Source organism: Eutrigla gurnardus (genome assembly GCF_963514095.1).
Source record: "Eutrigla gurnardus genome assembly, chromosome: 20".
NCBI lineage: Eukaryota > Metazoa > Chordata > Actinopteri > Perciformes > Triglidae > Eutrigla > Eutrigla gurnardus.
In genome coordinates, this window is record NC_139931.1 from 9,687,944 (window position 1) to 9,710,539 (window position 22,596).

A 22,596-nucleotide genomic window follows, 5' to 3' on the forward strand; every position below is an offset into this window, starting at 1 on the left:
AGCTGCTTTGCATCCTCTCACAAACAGATCCCCGTGGTTAAGCAGGGTGCCTCAAGGGTGTCAGTCTGTTCTGAGCCAGGTAAGATGGATATGAAGTCACCGGCAGGACCGATGGTATTCATTGGGAACTTCAAACAGATGCTTGTATAGATTAAAACATGTGGTAGGGCCCAGGAGGAGAGGCTCTGTCACAGATTGAGTCTAGTCACTCTGACCCATACCTCCCTGTTTTATCACACGTCATCCCCAAAAATGTAACCCTTAAATCACTCGCAGATGGACGCTGGCCTCTGACACTCACGCTACCATGAAGAGATGCCCCGGCGGTGTGTCGAAAGATCCCCTGACCCATGTGAGCGGGGAAGTGTGAGCCGCAGATGCTCGCGCCTTGAGCGATCCAAACGTGTCGATGCTGTGTTAAATTTGCCCGACGGTACGAGACCGGAGACAGAAAACGCCGGCGCGCTCTGCTACCGTCGGTGCACAGTGGTTCTCTACTGTGCACCTTGTTTGAACCCCAAGTGCTAAGCCTTTCTGGCTTTCGCTGGTAATTCTTTCTCTCCCTCTTTCTTTGCCTCCCATCGTCTGTGTGCAGCATGGACACAAATTTAACCATGCAAGTCCGAATGGATTAATCCTAGAATTAGGTCATTTGAAAATGACCCAGCTGTTCTGATGGCAGTCCCTCAGAAGTGCCCCCGTAGGCCCCCACCTCGACTCCAGGCCTCCTGTGAAAGTCAAAGCCTGTCTTTCATCTCCGATCAGTTGCATGTGCCCTCGCAGATCCACAGGTTTTACTGCTTAAGTCTGGGCTGGCAGCATTGATCATGTGACCGTTTGCCTGCCTGGCGTTTGGACACATCATAGCTCGGCGAGCGCTCGCTCCGTCGGCGCAAGCCTGCCAGCTCTGCTCACACACCCCCGTCGTCCGTCTTCCCCCGTGCCTGTAAGTTTTGATTTGCATGTGCTGTTGTCGAAGGGTCCATCCGTGATCATCAAATCCGGCTAGTTGGAACTGTTAGGTCAGGTTACATCAAAGAGATCAGGAGGGATCAGCCTCTTGAAAGGGACAGGCTCTGGCTCACATCATCAGAAACAGGTGGAGGTCCTCATTGGAAGAACAAAGGAGAGATCACCATCTATAAAACTTTTATATTTCATAGAAGAGTTTCTTTAAATTGCCACCCTCCCCTATACGCAGCGCTAGCGCTATAGTTGGCACCAGCACAACACATATGATATCAGGTTAGGGATTGTGGGACTCGACCGCAGCACTAAATCCCATGAAGGTCACAACAGCAAAGCCTGAGACTTAGTGGTATTATGCCACGAAGTGTTTAAGTGTGGAAATCTGCTAAAAGCCGGGACGATAAGGGAACTGCCAATGTATGGAGTAGTGCTCAGGTGTTACAAATTAGTTGAAACGTTGTTGAAACCTTCAGATGTCTTGAGTGTTTTGTAGTAAGTTCCCCCTGTGGCTGACATTTCTCTGCTGCTTTTTCAGAGACTTTGACATTTTGTTTATTGTTTGTCAGTAATAAAAGAGTCACTTTACAACAACCTAAAATGAATTATTGTAGATGTTTTTCCTGCATCATTTTAATGGTAGCTTCATGAACAAGTTGATTCGACTGTAATGTTTGAGGGGTTTTGACGGGGGGTTTTTCCGCCCCCGCCAAAACACATCAGCTTCTGTGTTATGTCACCTTGAGGCAAACCTCCGGAAGCAGATCCCCTTAATTTCATGTTGAAACTATTGTTTAAAAACCCCAAACAAACATGTACAGAGGTTTTTGGGGTGTTAACACACTGTAGAGTTCCTTTCATGTCCCCCCCCATCCCCACCACATGTTCCTGATATTACCCAGAGAATCGGTAAACAACCTTGATCCCGACTTAGGTCAAGAGGTGCCATCTAAGATGTGGATGTAAATGGGGAGTAAGAGAGAGTAAGAGAGGCAGGAGACATCTGTCGAGCAGGCTCTCATTTCGTAAGAGGAGGCCGTCTATTGGTTACAGATGATGCCCTGTTTGATAAAAATGAACTCTTTCAAGATAGGACAGCTTGCGTTTGGGGTCTCTCTGGCACCAAGGGGGTAATCAAATAGTTCAGGTCAGCTGTTTGTTGTTGATCTTTCATCTGAGGCTGATGCTTGGCAAAAATAGCTGCCGTTGCCTGTAAACAGTTCCGTCACGTCATTCACGCTAAGCGAGATGGATGTTTGCGCGTGTCGAGAATGCGTTATGGCATTGAGGATGAGCGAGGTGGAACCGGGGCCGCCTCGGAGGTACCAACCTTCCTCCACAGGAGTTTTTTCCGTTCGTGCCTCGTGTCTGAATCACTCTTTGCGTTGCCCTCTGCAAGGTAGCGACAGAGGAGGGAGCAGAGACCAATTACCAAATCCGAAACCTGCTATTATTATCATCAGAGAGGCGGCAGACCTTCCTCTGCGCCTATTCTCATCTCCACCGAGACAGAAGGAGCATCAGGCCCTTTTGTCTCGGAAATGTTTATTTATGCCGCAGATTTGCCAAAGGACATGGAAAAGCCCTTATTACAGGTCATGACAGTAGAGCCACAACACATGATTCATTTTCTGTACTTTAACCTGGAAGTCTCTATGGGCAAATTATTTTGAAGTCCACACCCTGCTGTAGAACATGGTCATTATTCAATTATGCAAGAGCTGTATTTGAGACTGTTTTTCAGGCTGTAGACCTTAAAGAATCTATGAGGATTGCCATTATTTTTGAAAACATTTCTGCTTTTTGAAGGGGTACAAATGCAAAGAAGAGTCTGTTGGGTCTTGGTGCCACTTTTTAAAATGAGTCCTGCACTAAATCCACTGAAATCCACATAGTCTTGGACTAGACTTAATCCCTGTTCGGGAGCGCTGCCCATAGTGTTGTGAGTACACGGTATGCGCTTCCATCCACCAAGCCAATGGGACACTATTAGCGCGTGGTATGCGCCTCATTATTTTTGACACTCTCTTAACACCAAGCAGCCGTTTTCTTTTATCCTCTCGGCAAGAAGATGAGGCTACTGTAATCAAAGAAGACAATGATCAGTGCCAGCCTCTTGGCCTGGCCTGGTACCTGCTTTGATGTCATATTTTGGTGTATAGCGGGCTGTGGCGCATGCCAAAGAGCACCCATAGTCGCCAACTGTCTGACAGGCTGCCTTTCATCAGAATGACATCACTCTGCTACTTGATTACTTTCCACATGGCTCTTCCAGGCCTGGGAATTTTCTCCCGGGAATCTGAAATCATCATCCCACGCCTTTACACCCTTCGTCTCAAAATAAAAGAAACACACATCTGAGACGCGCATAAGCCTGTGTGGCATACATACGGTATTTATATTCAAAACTAACAGTGCACTAACTGTTAGTGGTGTGAGGCCATAAGATTTTTGTCAGGGACATGTTCTGCAAGAGCTTTTTTTTTTTTTTTTAAGATTCTTTAATACAGCGATGCCAGTGAAACCAGAGGGAGCTCAATGAGCATTAAAAGGCCACACGAAGAGAGAAATTGAAACATGGAAAATCAAAACAACTGTACACACTGCAATCTTTCAACTCAACATTTCCCCTCGCTTGATTTCCCTCCACGGGGGAGAGAGAGAGGTGATAAATTACAAGGTAGCATCTAAAGTGTTTGTTTTTGGAGGAAACTGAGGAAACTTGCCATGTGAGGTGGATATTCATATCCAACCTCTCTGGCTGGCAGCGTTGCCTCCCTGCCCAGCGTCGGCTTCACAGGACCGCTTTCTGTCTTCACCTGTAGGTCAGCAGCAGACGGCCGCTTCTCCCCACATCATACAGACTCTCCTGTAGATGCCCCCGAGGATCAAGAGGTGTCTGCGGGGGCCCCTGATCATCCGCTGACTGGAAACTAGGGTTTAGGATTTTTAAAAGGGGAAGAGGGGGAAAAAAAAGAGAGGTTTCAAAGGATTAGAGTGCGTGTTTGTTTATTCTCAGCAGAAAGGATGTAGAGAATGACGGTACATAACTCATGTGGCTGAGCTGCTCTTTGATGTTTTTCTGATGCATGCTGCACATATCCTCTTACAAACATTAAGTATAATTATCATCGCGTGATCTAATTAGAAACAACCGACCGAGATTGAAGTGGATTTAAGAGAGGTAGAGTGCGACTTAAGTACCACCTAAGCCGTTGAAATCTGGGTGTCTTCCCATCTCATCTTCGCTCATGAGGTCACCTGTGGTCGGCAAGTGGAAACATTTGTTCACAACACGGTAACATATCTGTTTTGGGAACCCACTTCCCTTTCTCCTGTGGCAGGAAGAAGGTGGTCATTTGTGGGAAGAAGAAAGTGTTACTCAGGCTTTACTCACAAAGGGTACGAGGAGAGCCCGTCACCGGGACACGTCGTGTTCTTTTTGTGATGACTAATGAGCGGAATGCGAACCGGCACCTTCGTTATCTGGTTTTGATCTGTTAATAATTCACTGGAATCACAGGAAGGGGGTTCTTTTTGGACGATCACTGAAAAAGAGCAGGGGGGGTAAGGCCATAAATGTGAACTATATATGGATTATTCATCAATCCATGAGTAATTCCACATTTTTCTCTTCAATGTAGGAAACTGCGGAAATTCTGAATGTAAATGAAGGTAGATATTTGCTACCACTACCAAAGTGAGGACTAAAAAAAAACAATTAAGCCAGGAGAATAAAAATGAAATTCCATCAAAGTGAATGCCCTCACATCTGGAGGACAGGTGTAGGCCTAATTCACATGTGTCAGAACTTTCTCCTTAATTTACTTATTTAAGAGTCCACAAAAAGCAAGGGTGAAATGGTTTGTGTACCTCTGGATTTGATACGGGACAGGATTTTAGAGGCATGGTTATGCCTCTAAAATGAAAGCACGGCGGGCAGGTAGAGGAGAGGACAACTGTAACGTGTCTGAAGCGTAACCTGTTCTCCGGCCCTCGCTTTGAAACCAGATGAAGATCGGCTGCGGCCCTGAAGTCATTTCACCTTCAAAGGTAATTAACACATGGCTTTTGTTTGGGCCCCGATGAGCCCCAGATTATGTAGGTACAGATGGTCAGGGGGGCGGACGACAGATACCAAGAGCAAGGTGTGCTTGGATGTGCTTTCATGTCAGCAGGAAGTGCTTGACCCCTAGCCCCCTCCTGACCTCAAATCTATGCTGTCAACGCCACTTCCTTGAGTGCCCTGTAAAGATTAACATGTGGACAGAGACAGGGGGCCTACGGACCGCCGCTCGATGAGCAAGAGGACCCAGCTGGCATCTCTGCCCTGCAACACCTTTTGCCAGTTATGTTAATATGAGATTATATAAGATCAAAGGCTTGTTTTAGGGGGGGTTAAACAAAGTTTTCCTGAGGTCTCGAGAACGAAAAGGCGACGTTAGTTTGTGGATACTGTAAGAACTCAGGAGCTGGAGATCAGAAAGGTGTTAAAGGTCGTCGCCATCAGCAGGTTTCTGTCTGAATGTTTTGAGCCTCTGTTCGCTTTGTGCTAAAAACTGCCACCTGGTGTATTTGTCAAGGTGGTAAATAGCAGCGCTTCCTCCTTTTGCCATCAAAGGGGAAGGAGGTCTCGCCTTGACCTTGGAGCCGGTTTACCCCCCGACCCCTCTGATCTCTCTTCCAGTAGGCCTACAGGTACTACAGGGACCCTGTGTAGCATCACGTCTAGAAAGGCGTTTTGAGTTATCAGTGTGATCCATAGTTTCCATCTGTGATCAATTCTGTTTTTACTAGAAGAACTTTAAAGGATACGTTTGATATGTGATGCCAACAGCACCCTTAAAGCTTACTAATTAACACGTTGCATCTTGTTTGTTTAATATACTAAAACTTTACCTGAGGTCATGTATAACACATCTCTTGTCTTGGCCAGGACCAGTAACGTCCTGCAGTTCCTCCAACCCAACTGGTTGCCGAGCAACTGGCCATTATATATTGTTGGGCACAGTGATGCACAATAACATTATGAATTTTTATTTTTACATTTCAGTTCATGTACAGATAAAAGAAACAATATGCAATATTTATTAATGACATTTCGAGGTTCTGGGTGATGAATTTTGTTGACCTTTCAACAAACACTCCTTTAATATATCCTTTACCACCCTTTCCTCAAAGTGATGATCATAAAGGGCTCTTTTCACCGTGGAATTACAACACATCCTGATTGGTTTATTTTTTTGTTTGTTTGAGTCACTGTGAGCTTTTCACTCTGGTTATTGAAGCATTCTTTCCGAGGGTTGAGTAATGCCTAACAAGGGCGGACACATTTCTCGGACGAATGGATGCTTTGATGCTGAAATCGCACTGTAGTAGAGAGAAGGTCGAACGAAAATGCATCAGAAGGTGGTCTGGTTCCGATTCGGGTAGTAAACTGTAGTCCACGTGCTGCCTGTGAGGAGCATCTACATAATCACACACACACACACACACACGGAGTGATCCCAACAGTTTAATATGAATTATCTCAAGCAGACACTTGGATCTGTGGGTCAGCAGTCTGTCTCAGGAGAGTGTTTGATGATTGCGTTTTATTGTTCCAGAAGGTCAAGATCTTCAAAGCTCTCCTTCTGTTCTCCACAGGGCACCCGGGCAGCAGCTGTCAGAATACACCCGGCTTTGTGTTTTTATACGAGAGAAGAGGTAGGTCAGACCCACTCTCACAGAAATGTTTTTACTGGAGGGGTGGGGTGGGGGGGTTGGGGGGGTGAGCACTCAGTGGACACCGTAATATTGTTGTTCTGCCCTTTTGTGCCGGAGAGCGGGGAGCGTGTGAATCCTGTCGGATAGGACGTCACCTCTCCCGGGTCCGACGCTGATCAAATAGCCTTTTTGGCATGATTCAGCAGGATCCCCGAGTGTGTGAATGAATGCGTATGTGTGTGTGCATTGTTGCAGACAAAACAGTCCACCACTTGGGCTTCAGATCAAGTGTCTTCTCTCTTGTGCTCCCATAATCCACTGCGTAGGAGCTCATACACTCGGGCAACACCAAAGTCTTTGTCTTTCTGACAGGTGTACACAGCAGACGATCTGACCTGACTTGCTGCTATTGTTGAGCCGTACCAAAATACATTCTTGACTCCCATAAAGCATTCCCGGTCATTGTCACGTATAGGATTATAATTATTAAATGTGCTATCCGCAATGCTACAAATAGCTTCACACTTTGACATTTGTTAGATATTCTTAGTATTCCTAGCGACGGGTCTCAAGGGACTGATCTAATTCTAACTTACAGAAAACGGTTTGATCGTCTGTAAATGCAGATAAAGTGTGGTAGAACTACAAAGTCCAAACTGCACAAGGATGCAGTGAAAAGGAGCCTGGTTGTAGAATAGTTCACACACAGTTTCTCTGACCTGCACCCTCCGACTGACCACCCTGAAACGCTGACTTTTCTTACGCCCGCTGTGAAGCCGCTCCACCCGCGCGCCCTTCCCTCTTGACAGGATGTCCGTGAAAAGACTCCCTCTCGCCCCCCCCACCCCCTCCCCCTCCACCTGTTTTCACACCCAGCAAGCTGAAGAGGCTCCTTTTCATGCCGTTGCTACGCATTTGAAGTGTCCAGTTGCTGAAAACATACACCCAAGACGGTCTGCGGTTTGTGCCTTTTGATAGCTGGAATGCTGTTTTGGACTTTCTGACACGGCTTCGGGTCAAAACGCAACAACCCTTAAGCCAATTTATTTTCCAGCGTTACAGGCATTTAGAAGAAGAGTGGCTTTGTATGGCGGCGGCGTCTCATCCAATTTGTTTCCACTTAACCGGGCTGTAATTCGCACAGTTTTGCTTAATTGCGACTCAAATTGAGGTGATGAAAGTAGCAGCCACCTACTGTGTATCAGCAGTTTGTCACAACTGGTGTGGATAATTCCTACTCGACAATAACAGAGCTGTTTTATTTCCCCCCTGAGAGCCACTAAAATTGAGTCGGTTGACTCAGTTTGCAATTCACAGCATTCAACAGGGTTTTAATTTTTCTTTTTTCTTTTTTTTTTACAATGCCAAGAAATAACAAAACACAGATTTGCATGCAAATGCGACGGGACATTTAACTTCTTTGCAGCATCATCGACACAAATGTGAAATGCAAACTTGCATGATACAGTAGCAGGAAGGGGTCCCTGCTCAAACAAAAATGCTGACACTTTGATCATTCCCTACTGGCCTTTGATTGCGGCGCGCTTGAAAAGGGGCCAATAATGATGTTTAATTGATTATGTAGAATGAACAAGTGTGGTTTGCTCTCATATCATTCATTCCTTCCCCGCTTTTGTGCGCGCTCTCCAAAAGAAGATCGCTCGCATGCCATATTGCCCCTTCTCTTTCTTCTTCTAAAACAAATAAAGACGTCAAACATCAAAGCTGTTTTTGGTTAATAAAAGAAGACCTCAAATATTTTCCATTATGTTCGACATGGTTTTGGGTTTCGCCAACCCAGAGGAATAACAACAGGACGGAATAAAATGACTTTTTTTTTGTTTTTTTTGCTGTTGTTGTTGCTCCGTTTCTGTGTTACAGAGGTTAAGCAGACCGAACTTGAGCCTGTTCTTTGATCTTGTTGGCTCTAATTATTCAAAGGTAATCTTTCTCTCTTCTACTTCTCTTCTGAGACACAAGTCCCCCCCCCCAGCCATACACCACCGCCGCTCTCTCTTCTTACTGTCCCTTTTCCACCCTCCTGATTATGATATCCAGAGTTCCCCGGCTAAAACAACAGTCTGTCAGAGGATCACTTTCCTTTGAAGTCGACGTCAGTCAGTTGTGTTTCTGTCTCGGGCCAGAACGCTGACCCTTGACCCGCAGTGATTACTTCCGTGGCGCAGCCAAGCAGAGATAACTGTAAATGCAGGCCCTTTGATATCCGCTCGAGAGCGGGAGGTTGAGCCTGAAGGGAAATGGAATGATGGTCGGGCATCTTAGATAGATGGACCGACAACGCGCCACATGGCGGAGGTCAAGGAAACATCGGTATGACTTCCTGATCAAAGCTGTGACACCATGATATCTCAACCGTGTGGAGCCCAAATAAGAGATGATTTGTGGAGGGCTGCCAATGAAATCTTCATCTCAAATCTTCTTTTGGGGTGATTCGAGAAAACGAAAACTTCCTCAAAAAGTTAAAGGAATAGTTAGGAAATAAACCTAGTGACTTCAGGTGGGAAAATTGATACCGCTTTCATACTAAATCTCTAATGACTTCATATCACGGCGGTATACGTTTTTATTAGCCAGATTATTTCTCAGAACAATGGCACGTTTGTAACATTTACACTCGAGTTTTTGTGCAGATTAAAACAAATGAGACAAAACACTTTAATTAGTGAGTAGGTGAAGTTTGTGACCTTTGGACAGATCCAGGCTAGCTGCTAACCCGTTTGCTCTGTGCTAAGCTAAGCTAAAAGGCTGCTGGCTGTAGCGTAATATTTACCATACAGATATTAGTTTATATCAATATCTCCTTTAAATCTTACATCAAAAAGCAGCATCTGTATCTGGATATTTGATGCTGCAGATGCCATTTTTCCTGCGGATAATACTCGACAATACATACGAAGAGAATTAACGATTTCCCATGCATGTGCACTGATAATAATATGATAAATATAAGCTGCATTTGACTCACAAGCCAAACCCACTTTCATAGATGATAATATTCTTTTAGAATGGCGGCTGTTTTAATTGTGTTTTGTTTAAATCGGCCTGAGCGAGTGGATATAAGTCTTCAGAGGAACGCCATCAAGGGCCCAGCACTCTGACATGGGCATATATAGTCATTACTAGAATGACTGTTGACATGTTCGCCTAAACAAGGCCAGAGTCGACCGCACTCTCATGTGAGGGACAAATGAAGATGAGCAGATGAGAGTTCCTGATGGGGACTCACTCTCTCTCTCTCTTCATCCTCCGCTGTAATTATGGCCTTTCTTTTTTCACTCTGTACTTCCAGTCGGCTGTGGTATTTTCTTGTTTTTTTTTTGTTTTTTTTCTGAAGCAAAAGAAGAAAAAGCCAGACTAGTGTGTTCCTGGACTGAATGTCATGTTTGAGCTCAGAATAGTAAACACAAAGCCTTGTAATTTGCAGAATGCTTTTGTCATCTTTACCTCTAATTTCTCTTTCAGCGCAGAGCGACTGCCACATATGAAGAGCGGGAATCAAAGGAAGCCGTGGAATGCGTCGGGGCAGAAAAACGAACGCAAAGAATGAATGACGGCGACTCGGACCGCTGGTCTTACTGTAAGTGTCGTTGCCCTTCGTTTCACACCCAAATGATTTTCAGCTCTCGTCATTTAGAAATGAATCCTTCACACATTTAAAAAAAACCACCATAGACTTATTACTGATTCACATCTGGGACACGCCGCAAAGTGTTCTCATTCCAACTTTTCCCGACAGCAGGTGGTTTCCTTAATCTCTCTGCTTTGAACATATATTTTTGAGTAGAACAGAATAACGATAATCAGTGATTCAATCGGCCCATTTCTGCAACACAAATATATACAAACATTTGAAGCCAAAGTCCTGATGAGTATTAATCAGGAAAATGCAAATCTGGACAAAATGCTCAGACCTTCCCATCACAACACAGACATGATTCTGTCTTAAATGAGGACTTTCCTCACCGACGGTCCTCGGTCATTTCCTGTTGCCGAATCTTTAATGAATTAGAAAATATGGGAGGTCTCAATCAGCTTATGCTGTTTCAAACAGCTGCCTCAGGAGGGAGCTGCAACTGCTCAGGATTCTGCTCTTGTTTCAGTCACAGCTACCGACTGAAGGCTCTGTCACCTGTCACCTTCTCGACCTGCTCATGGTTGTCCTTGCCACCTCATTTCCAAAGAGCACTCCTGACGTATTACGGAGGCAACAGCTTGCATTCGCGTCTGCCAGCATCTCTCTTCTGTCCTGTCATACACCCACTGTGTCCTTTTCATGACGGGGGAGTCAGACTTGCTGGACAACTTCCTCCATGGTGACACATTTCTGTCTCTCTTTGCTCTGCAATTCTACGCCTGCGTGTGTGTTGAAGGTGAAGCCACTGGTGAAAAGTGTCCTTGGTGTATTTATCCCCATAACATTATATTTCATAGAAATTGTAGAAAGTTGTTTTAGTGATTTGTGTCGTAGATAGAAGGCCTTTTCTTTCTTCTCTACATAAAACAACAGCGTGTTGTCCTCTCACTTTGAAATGTTAATACTTTGACCGCTCCCATGGTAACGCCTCCCATGTAAACAGCCTCAGCACCATGCACCAGCCCTCCACCGATATGAACTTTGTTTAGGTGTGGAGCGAGAGAGGGAACCCCTCTCGTTTTAAAAATCCTTTTCATGTCGTGGAAAAGCGATGAACTTCTGTTGTGGTTTATTGCCAGTGTGATTTAAAAAAAAAAAACCCATCCCTCTGGCTCTTTGAAGTGAGAACAGGTCTGTTTTTCCTCTGCAGTGGTGTCACTGCTCATCTGTTTCTTGTCTCTGATTGGATCAGATGAAATCCATTCAATGTCCAGAGTTTCATAGATATGTGTGTGTGTGTGTGAGAAACTCTGGATGCTAAACCTCTTTTATCCTTGACATGGGAAATTGTGAATCCTCTGAATCATAAAACATGTGAAAACTGCCTCTATAAAAACTATTCCACTGTTTATTTGGCCTTGAGGGCATCTGGAGGAATAGCGATAACATTTGAGTGACTGATATTTCTGTCTCTAATATATATAATGTGTGTATATATATTCTTTATGCCAAGCTAAGCTACATATATGCAACATGTGTGTGATACCACACAGTCTGTATTAATCATACAGACTGTGTGGTATCAATCCGACTCCCAGCAAGAAAGTATGTTTCCCAATATTTTGAGTAAAAGCTTTACCGAATGATTGAACTTAATAAGACTGATGTCTCCTCAGACAAAAATGCCCCCTCTTCAAAGTAAGCTGACCAGACCATAATGGTAATATCTTTCCTTACTTTTTTACAGACTTTATCGTGCATGCCTTCATGCTGCCGAAGCCAGTGCTTCATTATGCTTTTATGGCCTATTCCGGTCAAACTCGCACTGCGGTCACACACATCGAATTGTTCTCGACAGCTGTCTCTGCCTCTTATAATAGCTACTTGAAACGGGGGGGGGAGGTTTTATTTTCCTTCTGAGCATTATTTTTACTGATTCATGTGCCTTTTTATGATGTTATTTCAGCTCCGAGCGGGTTTAGAAATAGTCTCAAAGTGCTATTCCCAAGCATTTATATACCTAACATATAAACATTTTTATTGCTTGAATGTAATTTTGTGGCCAGGAGTAAGAAGGGGAGACAGAAAAGACACACATTTTTTGATTTCCTTCCAATAAATGTTTGGAATTGTAATAACCTCTGGGACAGACAGCATGTTACTGTCTCATGTGGCTAGAGGATCCGGGTTGCTCTCTCCCTCTGTGGTATGCGTGTCCAAGGGCTTGTTGCTCTTTGAGGTCTTGGTTTGTTTAATGAAGTGGTAATCTGTCTACACAGAGGATCACCCTCAAATCTGAAGTTCACTGTGTCAAGTGGCTCTGTTTATAAACCTCTTTGTGTCTCTAATAAAAAAATGGCTGCCATGCCCAGCCCCCCCCCACCCATACATGAGAATGGTATGTCCGATATAATGATGTATTCTGGCGGCGGCGGCTGTTCTTTGTCTGTGATTTCCACCGTCGCTGGGTTTGTATATGTTCTAACCCTGACATTCAAACTTGCGGCGCTGCCGGTGCAGAGGGCCAAATGCAAATTGTATCCTAGCGAGCTGGCAGGGAAGTCCACGCAGGCCAAAGGAGGTTGTGTTCTGCTCGACTCGGGTGTGTTTGCGCAGTCTTTTTTTTTTTCTAAGGGTGCTGTGGACTTTCCAGCTGTGGCACTGCAGTTTGCCTCGGGACCAAATCCGAAAAAAACATCAACAACATTCACGTTACAGAGCGGGGACTGAAAACACGATCCACTCCACAGTGTGTTTGAAATGTTAACTAAAGAAAACAAGCTGGCTAATGGTTTTGTATTTATATATTTTCTTTGGGGGGGCTTTGAAGTCGGAGCCCACGGTGCATGTCAGCCCCGGGCTACACGGTGAAATATAAAGCTTGATTTCACCTCTGAGCACTTCACAGATTTCCCTAAACCGTTTTCCTACATTAGTGCCAACAAGTGATCAGTTTTCATTCAAATGTCATCAGCAGTGGAAATAGGTTTTATAGAGGCAGTTTGGGCATGTTTGATGGTGTAGAGGGTTCACTGAATATGTTCCCATGTCAAGGAAAAAGAGGATTGTTTATTATGAAACATACAATCACTACAACCCAAGTTAGAGTTAGAGAACATAAAGTGGGAGACCATTGAATGTATGAATGAGACGATCCACTAAGCTAACCATTTTTTGTGTGAAATCTTTGCTTTGTTGCTTTGTTATCGGTACTTCTTACCTTTTTAAGGTATCGACCAAAATAACACATAATCGTTACTTCGCCAGTCAAACGATAGCTGCAATCAATCATTTTTGTGCTCAGATCTATAAATAAAGAAACAATTTGTATGGTATTTCCACCCCTGCACAGTTGGGATTGTCTGCCTGCACGTTGCTCTGGAGATGCTGCTATCAACAGTACCTGCTGTATAAGCAGCAATTAGCCATATACAGCTTCTATTTACATTATGGGTATCCAATGAGGTACTCCTTTGGTACCGGTATCACTTTAAGGGTACCGCTATTGTATTTTTTTTTAAACAATACCCAGGCCTATTGCTCAGTAATACCCCATCATTAATTTACAAATTCATTACAATACCCTGTAATTTAAATCTATTTTTCTTTTGACTTCTTTGTTCAGAGGCTTCTTCTTTTGTTCCCTATAACTATAACAATGACTATATTGTAGTACCCCATATTTATGGTGTAATTACCCCATAAATACTGAATAATGACACTGTAATTTGCAGGCTTTCATCAAAAGCATTGGTCCATCTTTTTGTGAAGTCTAAACTAAACGGCCTGCTTGAAACGTTATGTTTCGACCAGACAATGCATCTTTTTTTTTTCAAGCCTAATTAATGACTTCAACATTTAAAACATTGTCGTTTTGGAGCAACTTTCAACTAAAGAAAATTCCCCTGAAAACAATTAAATGGATCATCTAGTGTAACGTGGACATCTGAGAACCTGCGCAAGCAAAAACCCAAAATATCTGTCACATGAGAATTTCTTTTTTTTTTAACCATGTTTGGAGCCACATTTGATGTTCTGAGGAAGATTCAATGCAGTCGACCATCCTCTCAGTGTTCTTTTTTGTGTGTGTGTGTGTGTGTGTGTGTGTGTGTGTGTGTGTGTGTGTGTGTGTGTGTGTGTGTGTGTGTGTGTGTGTGTGTGTGTGTGTGTGTGTGTGTGTGTGGGCTGGGGGCTTATTACTGCTTCTTGTTGGTTGTGGCGCGGCCCCGTCTGTCCTGTGGGACATCTGTGGGTTGCGTGATGGGCTTTATGGAACGGTGCTCTGTTAGCGGAGTTAAACAGACACAGTCACGAGCTCCACCAGACGCCATGGGCACAAGTGGCCTTGTCTCTTTGAGGCTGCGTGGACACGCACATATGTCGACATACTACGACATAAAAATAACCTGCATAATGACACCGATACGCAAAACACAGAGCACATTCAGTTCGAACCCACAGGCACATATCCCGTCAAGTGTTTAGGAATGCTTAACGCCACGGAAAAATGTTCTGCTGGAGGACCTGCAGCATCGACGATCCCGCTATCCTGGCCATATCTCAGAAAGCTGTGAATGAGTTGTCCGGCAGCTGCCAGCATTTTTTTGCTCTTGGCTCACCAGCACATGTTTGATACCCTCCAACCAGACCAGCACCCAACATCCATTTATCAGTGATGTGTGCAGCCTGCACTCTTTAAAAGCCTTTACACATCAGCCAAAGTCCTCGTTTTATTCCCAATGTGTAGCTATCCAACTCTTTAATAGCTGCCTTTTTATGGTTATTGATTGATTTTATTTGCAGAGAGAGTGGCTGTCTGTGTTAGCGTGTTAGCGTTTTATCTCCCTCGTGCCCATTTGTCAAAAAGGCAAGCCATAAACCTCCCTGGAGGTTGAAAACAGAACATCCATTACAACTACCGAGCGTTCCGTTCAAAGCGACACAAAGAAGCCCACATGAGATGTGTAATGTGGTAGGAGATGAAGTGATATTGGCTGGTAAACGTTGTGCATCGGAGTGGTCAGCGCTCTTTATTCTAGCCGAAAAACTTTCTCCTCCGTCTCACGTCAGACCCTGATAGGTTTTTAAATGAATTTAAGGGCAGAGGAGGATAATGAAGACCAGAGTGTAAACGGGCCAGAGAGATGTTAAAAAACGAGAGGAAAAACTCGGGGAGATCAAACGGCCAGTCTATGGACTTTGATGTTTGTCTCTTTTCGTTCGGAGTCGCGGTGGTTTCAGACATTTTACGAGTCTTCCACCAAGACACTTCATCTCTTCCTGCCACCTATTTTTCACATGCAAATTTTCAGTTTTGCTGGAACAAAAATGGAAGTGGCTTCTACTGCTCTCAGATGAAAGCATAAAGCCTCTTTTGTCTGCAACTAATGTGTGTTTTGGTGCAATATTTCATAGAAAGAAACAGCACACATACCACGTAATATTGTGTAGTAGCCTCTTTAAAATGATACCTTTTTTAAGGGCTCTGCATCGGGGGAGAGGAAAGGAAGCAACCCTCATCTATTGCACTTTTCGATGCATCCTCATAGGGATGCTGCTGTTGTTCAGCCTTGTTTTCCTCCGAGCACTGATTTCTTTTTTTTTTTTAGGAACAAACCAGCAGAGCCACACACACACTAAGATGCCAGCATGGGAGGCCCGGCTGGCTTGGCAGGCAAGCTCAGTCCATCAGAGCGGTCGGCCTTTTATGAGATTACATGAAAGTGCGGGAAATAACGACAAGCGTTTGATCATCAGAGAGCAAGCTGATTTACTGCCGAACCAAACACCGTAACTTAGACCTGGCAGAGCATCACCTACACCCGCCCCGAGAGAAAGATGAGTGAAACAACACACCTCTCTCACTTTCCCGTGGTTTACTGCGATGGCTTCAGGAAGAGGTTTGGTGCCAGGCCTCCGGGTCCTGTTCCACCACAAAGCGGTACCTCTACTGGGTAGAACTCATGAGCTAATGCGGAGGAAATCTTTAACTTGCATCAGACAAGCCGCGCTCAACGGAAAGGAATTAACAGAATTCTTGTCAAACAAAATGGAAACGTCTGTTTTTTATTTTTTGGGCATTATGTCATGGGATCACACTCCACATTTGAAGTTGTTTCACCTGAGCGCGGTGGGTTTATTCGCCACATGTCCGCGTTGATTAAATAGATGATCGTGTTATTTTTGTTGGCCCGTTGGAAACTTGGAGTGGTTTGTAAAGAAGCACCTGGCTAATTCTCAGCGCCAGTTGTAGCTGCTTGAGAGCAGCATAGCATTGTAACAGCTTAATGATATAAGGGCGCTTTCACTCCCGTAGTTTTGTTCATTTGGCTCGGACCGAAGGGAAAAAATTCTACATTTTTGCATTTTTGGTTTGATCCGGTCGACGATTCAGAAACAAGCATAGCACTTTTAACAGCTTTTGAGCTATTAATCATGGAAAATACCCACACTGAAGTGCATACATGATGATTTGCATGAATTGGTTATTCATACAAATCAATAGGATCGCTTCCTGAACCGACTTCACGATCAGCAGGTGGATTTATTAGTTGTCTAGCCTAAACTCACTGCCGTCATAAAGTCCTGCGGTAAAACGGATCACACAGGTTAGGTGTGAAAGCAACCTACGTTCAATGAAAGGAAATAAAAATCTTCATTAAAACCAAATGTTTCCCTAATACCTCGCCTCTGAGCTCAGGCTGAAACATTCCCATCAATGGCTGAGTCAATGTCAAGGTCACAGCCTTACTGGGATGCTAGATTTTACCATTTAAGAGTAATATGGTTGCTTTTAATGTTTAATATATTTCAAAAGCACCCGCTGTGGGTTTGTTTTATTATTTTATATCATATTATTACATCTGAATCTGGGATTGGTGATTGATTTGTGGGTAAAATCAACACGCTAACTGGGGTTTTTAAATATCTTTGCCCTCCGATGTGATCCCAAAAGATAGGCCTTTGATGAGCGAATGCCTGACAGCCACGGAGACAGACGAGAAAAGACAGAGACCCACTAGAAACCACAGTAGTCAATGGCATGCTTTACAAGAGACAAAACATTGAACAAAAGAAAAAAATAGGATAAAGGAAGTATTTGCTTCAAAGGTCTTACTGTAAGTGTAATTTTCAAAAAAGGGCTGGGTTGCCCCCGTTCTGTAATTAAGTTCTTCACATTGGGTTTGTCTGGAATTAAAAGGACTATTGCCACTTTTCAACATGGATGTTTTTATGTGTCTATGTTTGTCTGTGGTGAAGGATGAAAGGGAAGATGCCTTTGCCCGTCTCCTGAAAAGTCTTTACACCAGTGGAAAGTAGACGAGGAAGACACTCCGCAGCGTTTGAACTTTTGTCTCGTGCCTTCTTCATCTCCGACCAGTCAACAGAGGTGGTTTCATTTTTATTGTGTGCCTTACACTCTGATGCTTTTGTTTTCTGTCCATAAACTCTGCCCAGATGACTGTAGATCATCCCGACAGTGAGGACAGTGTTGGGAGTGTCTCCTCTTGATGAGAGAAGGGCTTGCTTATCTTGTCAGACCTGCCAAACTCCTTCCCGATACATTTCCATTTTGATTTATTCTTTAATCATCACAGACTTTTGACACACTTGTCCTCCAGGCTCTTCAGTTGCCTTTAATGTTGACCTCGGTGTAATACACGTTGCTCGGGAGGACAACTGTGCCGACAATCTTTTTCAAGAGTCTTAAAAAGTGAAAATCTGATGACAGTAGTTGAGACTAGTGGACTGTTAAGCATTATCTGTGGTTCCGTGGTTTCTTCCTCAAAGTACAGCTCCGGGGCAGCTCTCAGAGTTCAATCACTATCCCTGCTCTGCTTCCAAGACTACTCTCAAAATGACAATGATCCGCTGACGTCAGACATGGGTGTTTTGCGATTATAAAATAAAAAAAAAAAACAAGAAAGAAAAAATAATAATGATACAATAAGATGTGCTGATTTTCCTGGAATCTCTGATTCATCCGAGCCAATGAATTGAAGCTGCTTTGCTTTCTTAAAAAAAAAAAGACGAAAATTGTGAGTGCGTCAGACATTATGTCTTCCTGATGAAGGATAGCATTCTTCAAAGGAAATCAGTAATTTGAAATTACAGCAGAGGACACCCAGTTCTCTTTGAACCCATGAAATCTCTATGGATGACATGTGGTCCTTTAATTAGCCGGGATTGAAGAAATTGGGTGGGGTCCGTCTACCCACCACCTACCACAGGCACCTCCACCCAACACCCCCAGACTGAGAAGAAAATGTTTTCTCGATGCACAAACATTTTCTTCTCATCCGACCCCAAAAACAAAAGTCATCCCTTAACAGGGGATGTTTTTTTCCCCCCTTCTTGGAAAATATCTCCTCATTCAGACAGCCATGTTGGCTGGCCTCTGATGAAACACATCACCAAGCAGTCCTCACCGGCATCCCGAAGGACACCGACTCTTCGCAGCACTTTTCTGTCAGTCAAAGAGATGAACCACAAGCCTTAACTAGAGTCTGTGGTGGTGGTGTCTGTAAACTTGATGTGGTGCAGCCGTTCACGTATCCCTCCGCCCCTCTCCGTCTCTAGACCCCCACGGTTGGTATACCTCATGCGGCGCGGTGCGGCCATCACATGCTTGCCTAACCTCTGCCAGCTTTGTTTACGGCTCTCCCTTCCAGCAGCGACACTCAAGAGGTCCGTCGGAGAGACGAGGGCTAAATATAGACCGGGCCTGTCATTATCAGGATCATTTGAGAGTAAAGCTGTTCCCATTATGTGATAAGCCAGCGACCCGAAACAATGGCATACAGTATATTGTGGGCGCATGACTGATGAGACTTAAAAGTGCTGACGTTTGCCTCCATCAGTCAACCCATGCAGGACTGTGCCATTCACAAGAAAGGGCCTCATCCCTGTATTGTATCTGCCCTTCTTCTTGCTCCTTGCTTTATTGGTCGTGCCATGGAAGTCCTGGTGAAAAACAGAGAATGTGGCCACTCTCATGTTTCCCTCTACTCTCTGTGGGTGGTCCCATGGGGGGGCTGTTTGATTATTCTGGGTTAATCTTTTGATTACAATTCAATATGAACCTCTGAAGAGAGAGAGAGACAACAGATGGAATTTCCTTTTCTACTTCCTTTTCTAATGTGAATAAACTGATTTCATGAGCAAAAGCAGGCCATCGTCTCCCCGTCCCACCTTGAAGTCACGTTTGAAGTCAGTTTGGCATTGGTGTTGTTAATTTAGCGAGTTTTAGTTTTGTCTTCGGCGGATCGATCCGGCGTATTTGATAATGCTTTTCCAAATGTCTGGGAGGAGAACTCCTGTATCCGTGTTTGCATACTTGGCAAGATGTTATCTTTCAACCGTTTGACATGTGCGTCTGAGGTGATTTACAAAAAGTAAGCCGACACCGGAGCTACGGGAAAAGGATTTGTGAAATACCACCATATACGCAAGTGTTTGGTGTGGATGACGCAGACATCTACAGAGGAAAGTCAGGGAGGAAAAGAAGTTGGAGGGGTGCATATGTATCATTCTTGTGGGCTAAGTCAGCCAAGTCGCCGCACACGAGCTCAGCATCCAATAGGAATTTAACAACTTAAGAGTGCTGCCTTTTGTATTACTAAGACATATCTGAGAGTCTAGCTTTATACCGTCTCAGGCTGATCAACAGGTGCACCTGTCTATGGAAAGTCTGGCAGGAATTTCGCTTTTTTTTTTTAACTAAGGAGGATAAGGCTGCAATTCCTTAGGTACAATTGAGAAAGGATCTGCATCGCCCCCACCCCCCTTGTTTTGAAACAATTTCCATTCTTTCCTCCACCCTCCTCACTGTCCCTTCTGCTTTCTGTGCCCATAAAGGGACAATGGATTAGCCTCCCCCGTTTCCATGTGACCTCATCTGTGTTTGATTTTTTCTGCCTACTTGAAATTGGCCATGGGGTTAACATTGAGTCCTTTGATCAGCCCTGCCAGGAATTGGACTTGTTTATCTTGTTTATCTGATGATGGCCCCTTAATGGGGGGGCATACATTTGGCAGGGGCATGCCTTGATGTGGGCCTGTGATAGCTGCAGGACACAGGGAGAAGAGAGGACCAGGACCCTGTAATGGTCGGAGGTGAAGGAAAGACGATTGCAGATGTGGCTCCGGGGCTTCTGAACCTTGTCTCTCTGCCTCTTTCCTCCAACACTTATCTGACCCCATACAGATGGCTCCTCATCATCATCCAAGAGTGCAGATATCCGGCATCCTTTCTCTTTTTTTTTTTAACCTCCTCTCCGCACCTCGCCGAGATTGACAGTTATTAATCCGCGTGCTGACGGCCGCCTGTAAGTGCAGGAAATGGCACGCTTCTCAAATGAGACGTTGCCCCGCTCCCTTCTCCGTTGAGTTGCGAGGAAACGGCGTGGGTAGACAGCCAGGCCCCATCACTTGCCTGGCCCGACCTCATACCCCTAAAATGAAAGCCTTCCTCTCCTGCACTGCAGCTGGGCTCCAGGGAGCCTGCAGAGCGCCTGTTTATTTGTGCAACAATGTAATCAGGGAGTCTGTCGTAACAAGACCTAGCCTTTGCACCTTCTCTCTCCCCGCCAGGCCCATCCTTTCTTCTGTTCCCATCAGCCCCCCCCCCCCCCCCTCCCCTCCCTTTACCATCTCTCTTTCACCACCCTCAATCTTTTTTCTTTGAGCCTCATCATTATCCAAATCCTTTCGCTGACCCTTGTTGACCTTCAGGATTTTGTTTGATGTGGTACTGGCAAGTAGAGGAGATGAAATAAAGTTGAGAGTTTATTGTTTAAAGGGGAGATTTACATGATTAGGGTTTTTGGAAATAAAGCTTCCACGCCTTTACCTCAGAGTCCTGTGTGTGTGTTTCTGTGCGTGCGTGGAACAGCGGGAGAGAGCCGTCTGGAGGCGTCCGTGTGTTAATCTACCACCGTGCCCATTGATGTCGGTCGACACGTGCACACTCTCTCCTGTTGCAATCAAAGGGGGGGCAGGAAAAAAATGTGTAGTGTGGTAACATGCTAATAATTTAGTCTGTTATGTTGTGGTTTAAATCATGGCATTCCTGCAGTTAAAAGCCAAGCGTAAGTAAACAAGCTCACACATGTGGCCACAATATTGCTGTTCTTCTGTCCAGAGAAGTTCTCTCTGTGGGAAAGGCGGTGTTATCCATCATTTTCATTCAGCGTTTCCCATTGCTACATGACAGAACCCACGGGAGCCTCGAGGGTTTGTCCAAATGTATAGCAATACCATGCCAGACAGATGACTGTAAAATATCTCTATTAAAATGTCCATTTTTTATGCAAAAAAGACCAACCTTTCCAAGTATAATTTTCTTCTCAAACCATGCTGAAGTGGGTGATGGTTTAAAGATGATCACAGGTTTTTATTCTGTTTTCTCTCCATGTTTGTGTATAATATAGTCACACATCTGTAAAAAAAACTCATGCCAGACATGTGTGTCCGTTTGATATAAAGTTTACAGTTTCTGGAGAGTACATTGTAGACTGACGGTGAACTCTGAGGTAGTAGATCTTAACAACCCGGTTGTATTTAGCCTTTCTGCGCTATAAAGTCTGTAGCTCATCCTGCTCTCTTACTCATAATGACTTCCCAAGTTCCTTCTTGCGGAGCTATGATGTCTCTTGTGTCCCTGTTTGTCTCAAGAGACAGACAGGCTGGGTTAGTTTAGGGCTTGGTCCGCCTTCTGAACAACAGGATCTCCAGTGTGCGCCGCTCTGCACAGAAGAAGCATCTTGTTTTTCAACTGGTGGTTTTCTAAAGCCACAATGTTTGATGTGGGCTCCCCTTAATCACACAACATGCTCTCTAAACATGAACTACATTCATCTTAAGTCCATGACTTCTGGACTACCCCCCCCCCCTCCATCCCCTCCGGTTCGACGCTGCTTTTGTTGAGTTATTGTGCTGCAGAGACAGGAGGAAGACAGTGGCCTTGATCTCAATGGAGTGATTTTGATCTGGCCAATCCAGCAATTAGGCTACTGAGGGAAGAGTGAACCTCTAATCCTGGATGGGACACATGTGTTCTTTGTAGTCCTAATGTCTCTCTTCCTCGTCCGTCCACATCGCTATCTGATGGGACGCAGAGTTAGTATTAAACCGATGCCTCGGATTTGAAGCCTACCATTAAGATGGAGATGCTGTGCTCTTTGAGGCTGAGGACTTTTAATTATAAGCTGTGGGCCCCGATGTAGTTGTGTTTCCCTCCGTTCTGCTGAATAGAGGGTTTTGCTCTGCGATGGCTGGGGACCTGGTGCCAAGCTCAGGAGTCGGCGTGTCACTTTGCGGGTACGAGA